The following is a 10,525-nucleotide window of genomic DNA, read 5'->3' as shown; positions in this document are numbered from 1 at the left end:
TTGTGAGTGTAGTCTCTTCTATGATTCTTTTAGCTTTTCTTAAGCCTTAACCCTGGTTTGGACCTTGATGTGTCTTAAATTACAGCTCGAACCTCTGCGTTTCTTAAGCTAGCCTTGGACTTTGGCATATCTTGATCACCTGAACTTGGACATTAACATGTTTTGGGTCGGGCTCAGATCCTAGTATTGTCTTATGTTAGGTTTGGACCTTGACATATCTTGACTTGAGCTTAGACGTTGCCATGTCTTGGGTTGGGCTTGGATGTTGGTTTATCTTTAACTATGACATGGACTTGGATTTCGGCTTGTTTGAGGCCAGGGTATGGACTTATACCTTGACTTGTTGATGCCTAAAATTTAAGCTGACGACTTTAGATTTGCATTATTATCTTTCTCTGGATGAGACAATTATAGAAAAGGGGGTCTTGCCAATCCACTTTTATTCGAACTGTTTGTTCTTATTCTCAACCAAGGAAGCATTTTATTTAAAGCAGAACACTCTAAAACTGCAGGGATCTAGCGGCCAAAGCACATATTCCAATCTTATTACAATGACATCAATATACATTATTCCCTTAATTTCCATTGCTGACATATGGAAGAAGCTGGAATTAGCTTTCATTTGGTCATACTGGCACAGGGTCAATGAGCAAGGATGCAATATTATCATTCATCACTTTCCCAACATGAGTGCATTCATTGTTTTCCTTATAAGTGATGTCTACCACTTGTGTAAGATTCAGAACTCCGGTAAGAATTAGGACCAACATGGAAGTAGGTCTAAGGAACCCTTGGTTAATTCCTTCCATGCATTCACAATTTGCTTGTTAAACTCGTCATAAGCTTATTGCTCTAAGACACTATATTGCTTGACATAGCATTCAATGGCTAAGGCAACATGCCCTCTCTCTTGTTCAAACTTCACACAAATATATAGTAATGCAAAATATGAGGAAAAAACCACTATACAAATTGTTATGAATGAACCTAGATGTAATATATTCTACACGCATACCTAATGTGCAATCATGTCGTTCATGGCTCATGAGCCTAGTAATTAAACATACAGCTACTGTAAAAAAGTCATTGTAAACCCCATCAAAGGCTTCTTTTGTTATCATTTCTCCTATTCCAATGAAAAAAAATGGTTGTGGCCAAGGGGAAGGCCGAGCTTACTCATGCAACTTGCATGTATTACTGTATGGTAGGTACATGTTCTTATTCCAATCTTATTACAATGACATTAATACATGTTATTCCCTTTCCATTGCAGACAATATGGAAGAAGCTAGAATTAACTTTCATTTATTTACTCATACCGACACAGGGTCAATGAATAAGGATGCAATATTATCCTTCATCACTTTCCTAACACGAGTGTATTCATCGTTTTCCTTATAATTGATGTCTACCACTCGTGTAAGATTGAGAACTCCTGTGAGGATAGGGACCGACATGGAAGTAGGTCTCAGGAACCCTTGGGTAATATCCTTCCATGGATTCGCAATTTGCTTGTTAAACTTGTCATAAGTCTATTGTTTTGAGACACAATATTACTTCACATAGCATTCAATGGTTGAGTCAACGTACATGCCCTCTATTTTCTTCAGCATTCCTAGCATACCTTTCTTTCCTTCCCAAGGCCGCACATGTTTTTTCACTTAAAATTGGAGAACCTTCCTTTCTTCTCACCGAAGCAGTGCACTTTACTTATATTTTTCTTCAATTGGTGCACTTTTATCTAAAACTTGACTGCTTCCTATCTTCTTTTCTTCTTCTTAAAGTGGTGCACCTTTGTTACTTGACACATCTTTTTACCTTAGGGACTTGGTGCACCCTTGGATTGTGCGACCATGATATAATAAAGACTTCGTGATTTTTTTTTTTTTGATGACGTTATTGTGTCAGGATAGAGAAAGTTGTGAGAGAGGTCAAGGAATCAAAATGAGAGAAGTTGGGGTTTAGAGTGGGAACGAAGAATGGTATTTGATGAAGATCTCGGTTTAAAATTGAAAATTTAGTCTTCATAATATTTTTCTTTGATTTGAGATTTGATTTCAGAAGTATACGAAAATTAAAAAGGAAATTTAGGATTAGAGTTAGGGTGTAATTTTTTTTTTCTCCTATTTAAGGTTTGATTTAGGAAGAGCATAAAGATTTGAAATTAGATTTTCTTTGTCCATTTAAGGTTTCATTTGGGACGTGCATAAAGATTTTTTTTTAAAAAATTAATATTTTTTTTCCACTTAGGATTTGATTTGGAAATTTAAGTTTTCATTTGGGCAATAGATGAAGAAGATTAAAAAAGGAAGAAAAAGATGATATTTTAATTTTTATTTAATATCTTAATTTTAATTATCTAAAATTATTTAATTATTCTAATTAATGATACTTTGAGGTTAATTGTGATTATTATATTTAATTAAAATTAACTAAAATTAATTATATATAAAAATCTTAAATTAGGATCAATGGTATTTTAGAAATTTTTATTAAGTTTAGTTGGTAGTAATTTGACTAGAATTAGGAGTAGATTATTTTGTAGAAAGTTTAATTAGAATGAATTAAATCTTTATATTAAAAAATTACTTAAGAATAATTAGATAATGAGATAAGATATACTAAGATAAATAAAAGATACTTTAGGCATTTTCTTTCTATTCTTTAACAGTGACATCATTAATCAACTAACAATCAATCCTTAAGGTTAGTCAATGATTGATTGATGGTCAAGTTATATAATGGTTGATCAAGGGAGTGTTGATATAATTTCAGAATCCTGAAGAATTAAAGATAAGTTGCTTCAATGATTGATTGTCGATTGAAATTTTACTCCTAAAATATGCTTGTGGCTTTAGCTTGTCAAAGAATATGCTGGGAATCAGTTATGCTTGGGTTACGAGTTCCATAAGCTTACGGCTTTAGATTTTCAAGATTGTCTTTCTTTGGATGAGACCGTTATAGAGAAGAGGGCCTTGCCAATCCGCTTTCATTCAAACTGTTTGTCCTTTTTCTCAATGAAACTCTAAAACTGTGAGAAACTAGCCGCCAAAGCACTTATTCCAATCTTATTACAATGCCATCAATGCATATTATTCCCTTAATTTCCATTGCTGACATATGGAAGAAGCTGGAATTAACTTTCATTTGCTCATACTGGCACAGGGTCAATGAGCAAGGATGCAATATTATCTTTCATCACTTTCCCAACATGAGTGTATTCATCATTTTCCTTGTAAATGATGTCTACCACTCATGTAAGATTGAGAACTCCGGTAAGGATTGGGACTGGCATGGAAGTAGGTCTGAGGAACCCTTGGTTAATATCCTTCCATGCATTTGCAATTTGCTTGTTAAACTCGTCATAAGCCTGTTGCTTTGAGACACTATATTGCTTCACGTAGCATTCAATTGCTGAGGCAACATGCCCCCTCTCTTGTTCAAACTGCATACACATATAGTAACGCAAAAGATGAGGAAAAAAACTACTATACAAATTGTCACGAATGAACTTATATGTAATATATTCTACATGCATACCTTATGTGAAGTCATGTCATTCATGAGCCTAGCAATTAAACATGAAGCTATTGTAAAAGGGTCATTGTAAACCCATTCAAAGGCCTCTTTTGTTATGATCTCGTCCATGCCAATGAAAAAGATGACTGTGGTAAGGGGTAACGATGAGCTTACTCTTGCAACTTGCATGTATTTGTCTATGGTAGGTACATTTCCTTCATGGAACCATTGTGCTTCATCAAAGTAAGCGCCAATCTGAATTTTCATCTGACAAAACATTCCTCCACATTACATACTTCTACTTATGCTTTAATTTTTAGTATAAACTTCTCGGAAGGTAAACTTAATATGATTCCTAAACATAACTTGAACCCAACACATTTATTTTTCTTGGATTTGGGTTGAGTGCAAGTGAGTTTAGGTTAAGTTCATATCAATCTGTATAACCATTTAATAAATAAATTATTTTTTTATCAACTTGAATGATACTAATTTGATTTAAATTGACCTAATCTAATAATCATATTGATTAACTTGATTATAATTCTAGCTTATTTAATCAATATTCGATTCATATAAAGCTTGATTTTGGATATACTTTAATTAAAATTCAGTCACAAGCATGTTAGGTTGGGAGATCAATAATATAAACCATATAAAATCTAATTCAATTTTATTATTAAATAACATGTAATTATTAAATAGGTTATATTTTACATGTTTAATAATTAGGTGATATTTGAGTTGACCTATTTATTCGATCTATGATATGACACAAATAGGATCCAGACGATTTGCCAACCCTAGGTTTCTATGCCACTATAAACCAACATCAAATCAAATAGTAGGGCAGCTACAATTAGAAATCTCGTACCGCTTCTTTTGCATGGTGGAAGCTGTATGCTTTTCCTTCTTTATCCATCTCTTCTTCAATTTCTTTGTAGACATCTAAGAGTGCCTGATATATTACTTTCATGTGTTCTGGAAGTTGATCGATGCTATTGATATCCCACCTGAGAATCAAACAACACCAAGGTGGTGTTTGTTTTTTTGGCTTTTTGCTGAAAATCATTTAGTTTTAGAATTTAGGTTGTTTGTTTTTTTACTTTTTCATGACTTATTATAAACTTTTTACTAAATAGAAAAAGCCAAAATATGTGGCTTTTTCTAAATAGAAAAAATAACACAATGGTTTTTTTTTACTTTTTAATACTTAATAGAAATAAAATACTACAAAAACAAACAACCTAATATTTAATACTATTAAGTATTAAGATTCTATTTAGAATTAAGTAAAAAAACAAACACCATCCAAGTCTTGATTAAGTTTAAACACGAGTATTTCAAAATTGTGGACAAAATCAAGGTGAATTATTTGCATATTAGAAAACCTTTCAATCATTTCTGCAAAAAGCTTATGTTCTTCAAGCGAACCATATGCATCATACATATCATCTATAGTGGATATTATGTAAAGTACTTTGGTCAGAATTCTTCTAGCTCGTGAGTATTGGGGCTCAAAATACATTGCAAGTACAAAGAAGTAGACCTCCACGACTCTATCTCGTGCAAATGATATCTTCACGGTAAAGCCTAGTTCTGTATGCCACCTAAAATAAATTAATATGGTTAGCAGTAAGGGAACTGATCATAAAATCACTAAGTATATGCGTGGGTGATTTAAAAATTGACCTAGAAAGATTGCTCAGCTCTTCCTTGTGCAGTGACTGCATCAGGTTGAAGTCTAACTTTGCCAGCTTCAGCAAAGCTTTATCATGCGAAGCTTCGTGTTTGTGGTAGATATATACCACCTCGCCTCTAGTCTGTTCAAACCTTTCCTAACGGGCTGCTTCAGGGCATGAGTAACCTGTTCTGCAAGAGGATATATTCTAAATGTTCTACTGCCGACTCGAGGTGAGTGGTGGTGAAGACAAGGGCTTCATCAAGTATTCCTTCTTCACGCACCCGGATATGTGTGGCTTCATACAACCCTAGCATGCCTCTCACATCATTGATCAAAGATTCCTGGAAGCCACCTTTTTGATCCTTGAACTTATTGAATACATCTACATTTATTCACAAAAATATGATATAAAAGCATTCCGGAATAAGATTGTGATGATATTATGAAGATTTCATTTTATCTAATAGATGATAGTTCATGCCTTACCACATGACAGATTGAATCCTTGTTGTCTTAGGAGTCGAAATTGAAGAGAAACATTGTATAAATCATCATCTTTATGCTCAACATCATAATAGTTATCATACATATGTTTTAATGCTTCTTCTATCTCTCTTTCAAAGTGGTATGCCACCCCAAGCCGTTGAATTGCATCTATGTAGTTCAGCTGTTGTGAGGGATTACCAGCGGCAGTTATTAGCCTTCTTCTCACTTTCTCTTTCAGATCTTCAACCTGCTTCTCTTTATGGGCACGGGCTATCTGTACCGGCAAATTGCATAGACAAACTATTGCTGAGATAGATGGTTAATATACATATATAGATAGATAGATAGATAGATATTAGATATCGTGAATTACTTCATCAGCTGGAGTGTAGCTAATGAACCTCTCACCCCATATGCTAGGTGAAAAATCTGCAGTTGGACGATTAACCACTGGTTTAGCATTTTGGGCAGGAGAACATGCTGATACTCTAAGGGGCATGTTGGTTGGAACAAGAACTGGGGCACAGGTAATGACCTGGTTACCCCAAGTTCTAAGGTGAAAGTTTGACATTGGAGGGTGAAAGTTCAGTTTAGGATTTTGGGCTGGAGAACATTTTGAGAAGCTTATAGACATGTTTGTTGGATTAACCAGTGTATTTTTGTATTCATAAATACACCGTCACTTTAACAAAGTACACGTCAGTCATAACCTCATATTTTTGTATTCATAAATACACCGTCACTTTAACAAAGTACACGTCAGTCATAACCTCCATTGGCAGCCAAATGCCCATGTAGTGCATATTGTATTTAGTTTTTTCAATCATTCAACTCAAATTATGTTTGAAAGCAAAAAGGATAAGCTGTTACTGTAGGATATATAATTTTATTCAATAGATAAAATAACATTCAAATGACCTTAAATTTTTATCATAATATTATTGATATGTTTATATTCCTCGCTTATAATCTCTTGGTAGTTGCAGAGAAATCGATCTTTTTGTAGATGGTTAGAGTTTGTAGTATTAATTTACTTTTTAGGAGAATTTTGGGCTTATTTAGAGTTTTTGAAATCTGTTTTGAAAAACTGTTTTTAAGACCAATTTTTTTATGTTTTTAGAAAAACATAATTGTGTTTAGAATTGAATTCTGAAAAATAGCTTTTATTCTAAAAAAAAACATATTTAATTGAGTTAATAAAAAAAAAATATAACAAATAAGACAAAAAAATATATCTGGAAGTTGTTGTTGTTTTTAATTGAGATTTTTTTTAACTAACTTGATATTGTAATCATATACATAATTTTTAGATTTACATTTTAATTAAATTAAAAAACTATTATATTATGAAATTTATTTGCATGAGTTATAATTTTTTCAACAAAGGATTACTTTACCAGTATATTATACAGAATGGAAGTCTACAAATTTGTCCACCATTACTTCTTCACCTCATCCTTGGACTACTAGTTCTTCATTGCTTGTAGTCATTTCCTTTGCATACTCCTTTAGTTTATACTCACTTTAAAAGTAGCCATTACATGAAAACCACCATGTCAAAGTACACACTACATGAGAAGAATGTTTCATTGTAATGTAATTGATGAAGGGTAATAAAGGGACTCAGAAATGAATACAACACCTTCTCTCCTTGTCAGCCCACCTCTGAACAATTGAGCCGAACCTAACTCAATGGTGTAGTTAATACTTAGATCAGGCCTACTTCCCCTGGAAGTTGTAAAAATAGTCTAGGAAGAATTTGTAGTGAACCACTCCAATGCTATGAGCACCTGCAAATCAAAACAATGGAACAGACAAAAACCATTTTTTGTGACACTACAAGAACTAGAACAAGAGTAGAACCCGTAAAATCATAGTAATCAAACACCAAAGGTCCCAAACCAGTGATCCATTTGCAAGAAAAGAGAAATCAAATTAATGAAACACAAATCACAATCATTTTAAATAGAGCAGAGATCATTCAAAACCGATGAAACTCTAGACGATGTGTTAATGAACCAGGAAATATTCTAAGAAATCACACGAAGTGATCTATATTAGCCTAGTGTTAATATAAAAGATTCATAATTCCAAGAACATATGATTCTCCATTTTTGGAAACCACAACGCAAGATAAGGGCTTCAAAGTATCTATCCTTTTTCATAGTCTTAGTTTTTTATCAACCAAAATAGAGAAAAAAAAAATACACAGCCTATAATCAAACCAATTAAGTAAAAGACCACAAATATATATATATATATATCAAATTAAAGATATACTCCAATCCAAATCTCAAAACCATAAATTACTTTCATGGAGAAGACAAAGAAAGGAAGAAAAAGACAATACCTAAGAAACTGACAGTCTCCTTCTCAATGAATCCCCTTGATGCAAAAGATGCTAAGGTTATTCTTAGCCTAACTGTTAGGCGAAAAGAATCCATATGTTGCGACATCTGCAAAAGCCTAACTGTTTTCTCTCCTGCCAATATCCAGAGGGTAGAATAGGCCACCAGCCTAAAATTCAAAGCTTCATAACACCATCAAATAGCGTACATACAAGAACATGAACACATAGAGAGACTTTTTACCCGAACAACACCTTCTCTGGCAGCTAATAAAAGAATATCAGCACATGAAACAATTCCAGGGTAGGTTGCTTCCAGCTCTTCCTTGATGGAGTCAATTATATCAAAGCCTTTTAGAGTTTCATTAGAAAGCGAATCTTTCTTTGAATGGATTCCATTAACCGCATCCAACAGTACTGATGCATCACATCCCTTGATCAATTTCAATTAGCAAGTGGTGCAAACCAATGACAAATAATCTTAAAAATTTCCTCATGAATATAGAAACAATTTCAAGAAATGAAATGAAATGAAATGAATTCACCTCAAAATCTGAAAAAAAGAAAAAGAAAAAAAAAAAAAGACAATCCAGACTAAAATCAATAATGAATAGGAAAATTTTCTTCAAAACCAAGTTTGAAATCAGATTGATTCTAGAAGATCACTAGAAAATTAATGAATCTTAGATTAAATAGTGAAAAAAATAATGACAAATACAAGTGAACATCAAGGAAAATGAATAAGAAAAATCGCTTCAAGACCAAACTTGGAACCCAACTCATGTCGAATTCAGAAAAAATACAAGAAACCCATATCAAAATCAGTAAGAAAGAGGAAGAAAAACACCAATGCAAAATATCATAAACTTCTTCCCCCTTTTTGGTTTTTTTTCCATTTCTGGTGCTTTGTTTTTGGACCCAAAACTACTAAGAACTTGCAAATCACTGTCCTTATGAAGAAAAGAAAAAAAAAAAAACCCTAAATCTAGATTTTCTCAACAACTAAGCAGAGTAACCAAGAAGAAGCATGCATGAAAACTAAAAGCCCTATAGAAATTTCATGATAAATCAAATGAGAGTGAAGAGAGGGTTGTGAATTGCACTTGGGATTTCTGCTGTAGGATCTAATTTCGCAAAGACTTCATGAACAACTTGAAGTAGATCAGGATCAGTACCAGCTCCACGTTTATATTGAAACATTGGATTAAGAAAGAATGCTACAATAGTAAAGTAGAAATGTAGAATTAGAATGTTATGAAAAAAATATATTAAATAGAAATAACTTTTGAAGATGGATAATACTTAGTTACCTGCTGCATAAAGAGGATGTTTAAGAGTTCTATCCCAACAATCTGTGATTATTTCTAACACCCATTCTCTAGCATTAAGCCGAATGAGGTTCTCTTTCATAACTCAAATCAATTTGTACACAAATGGCATTGTAGGAACAACTTCTGAATGGACAATGCGAAGAATCATGTATAGCGCCTCATAGATTGACACTAGTTTTCCCATTCTCTCCCAATACGCATGGTCAAACATAAGTTTTTTTAACTTTTTTGTTGATTAATGTGCGACTTAACTTGTGTTGTGCCCATTCATCACTGATAAACACTTTATTCAAGTTCGCCTTCTTTTTTAAAAGACTTTCAAGGGAAATATAATTGGTTGCAAATCTTGTTGTTCCAGGGCGAACCATGTCTCCACCACACACCTTCCACATCTGCGCAAGCAACCAACTATGGTTATAGATGAAGTTGGTTATCTTTCGAGCCTTTGTAATCACATGTGCAACACTCGACCTTTTACCGATGTCTTCGAACATTAAGTCAATGCAATGTGCTACACACAGAGTCCAATATAAATTGTATTTCTTCATTAACAACTTCCTCGCCTTCACAAATGTCGACCCATTATCCATAACTATTTGTACCACATTTTGTTTGCCAACTTCCTTGATCACATCCTTTACCAAACCATATATGTATTTGTTGTCTTTTATATAATTTGATGCATCAACAGATTTGAGGAAGATTGTGCTACCTTTTGAATATACCATAAAATTAATTATCCTTAATTTCATAGGCCTAGTCCATCCGTCACACATAATCGTGCATCCATAAGTCTTTTATTTTCTCTTTGAATATTAACATAAGCTTCCATGTCTTTGTACTCCATATCCAAGTACTTGTGTTTGATTTCATAAGGAGACGGTGGTTCTATACCCATACCTACCTTCCATATATAATTAAAGCATATAAGAACATTTTTGGCAATCGTACTTTATAAATAATAATGATATTGTTAAAATGAATACAATTTTGAAAATTATAGTAATTACCTACTTGTTGTGCATCAACAATCATGTTCTTGAAGTGGTGAGAGTCTGCTTTATTAGGCGCAACACTTTAAAAAATGAAGAACTTACTGACAAACGTCTCATGGTTTCCTTGATGGCACCACCTTTGAAAATATTTTTCATATTTTTC

General features: G+C 33.2%; 1 pseudogene; it reads right to left on the bottom strand.

The window, feature by feature from the left end:
- Positions 1-3,035: 3,035 nt before the first annotated feature.
- LOC100251749 (valencene synthase-like) lies at positions 3,036-6,335 on the bottom strand (annotated as a pseudogene).
- Between the last annotated feature and the right edge of the window lie 4,190 nt (positions 6,336-10,525).

Source organism: Vitis vinifera, chromosome 18, assembly GCF_030704535.1.
Source record: "Vitis vinifera cultivar Pinot Noir 40024 chromosome 18, ASM3070453v1".
Lineage (NCBI taxonomy): Eukaryota > Viridiplantae > Streptophyta > Magnoliopsida > Vitales > Vitaceae > Vitis > Vitis vinifera.
This window is presented reverse-complemented; position numbering and strand designations above follow the sequence as displayed.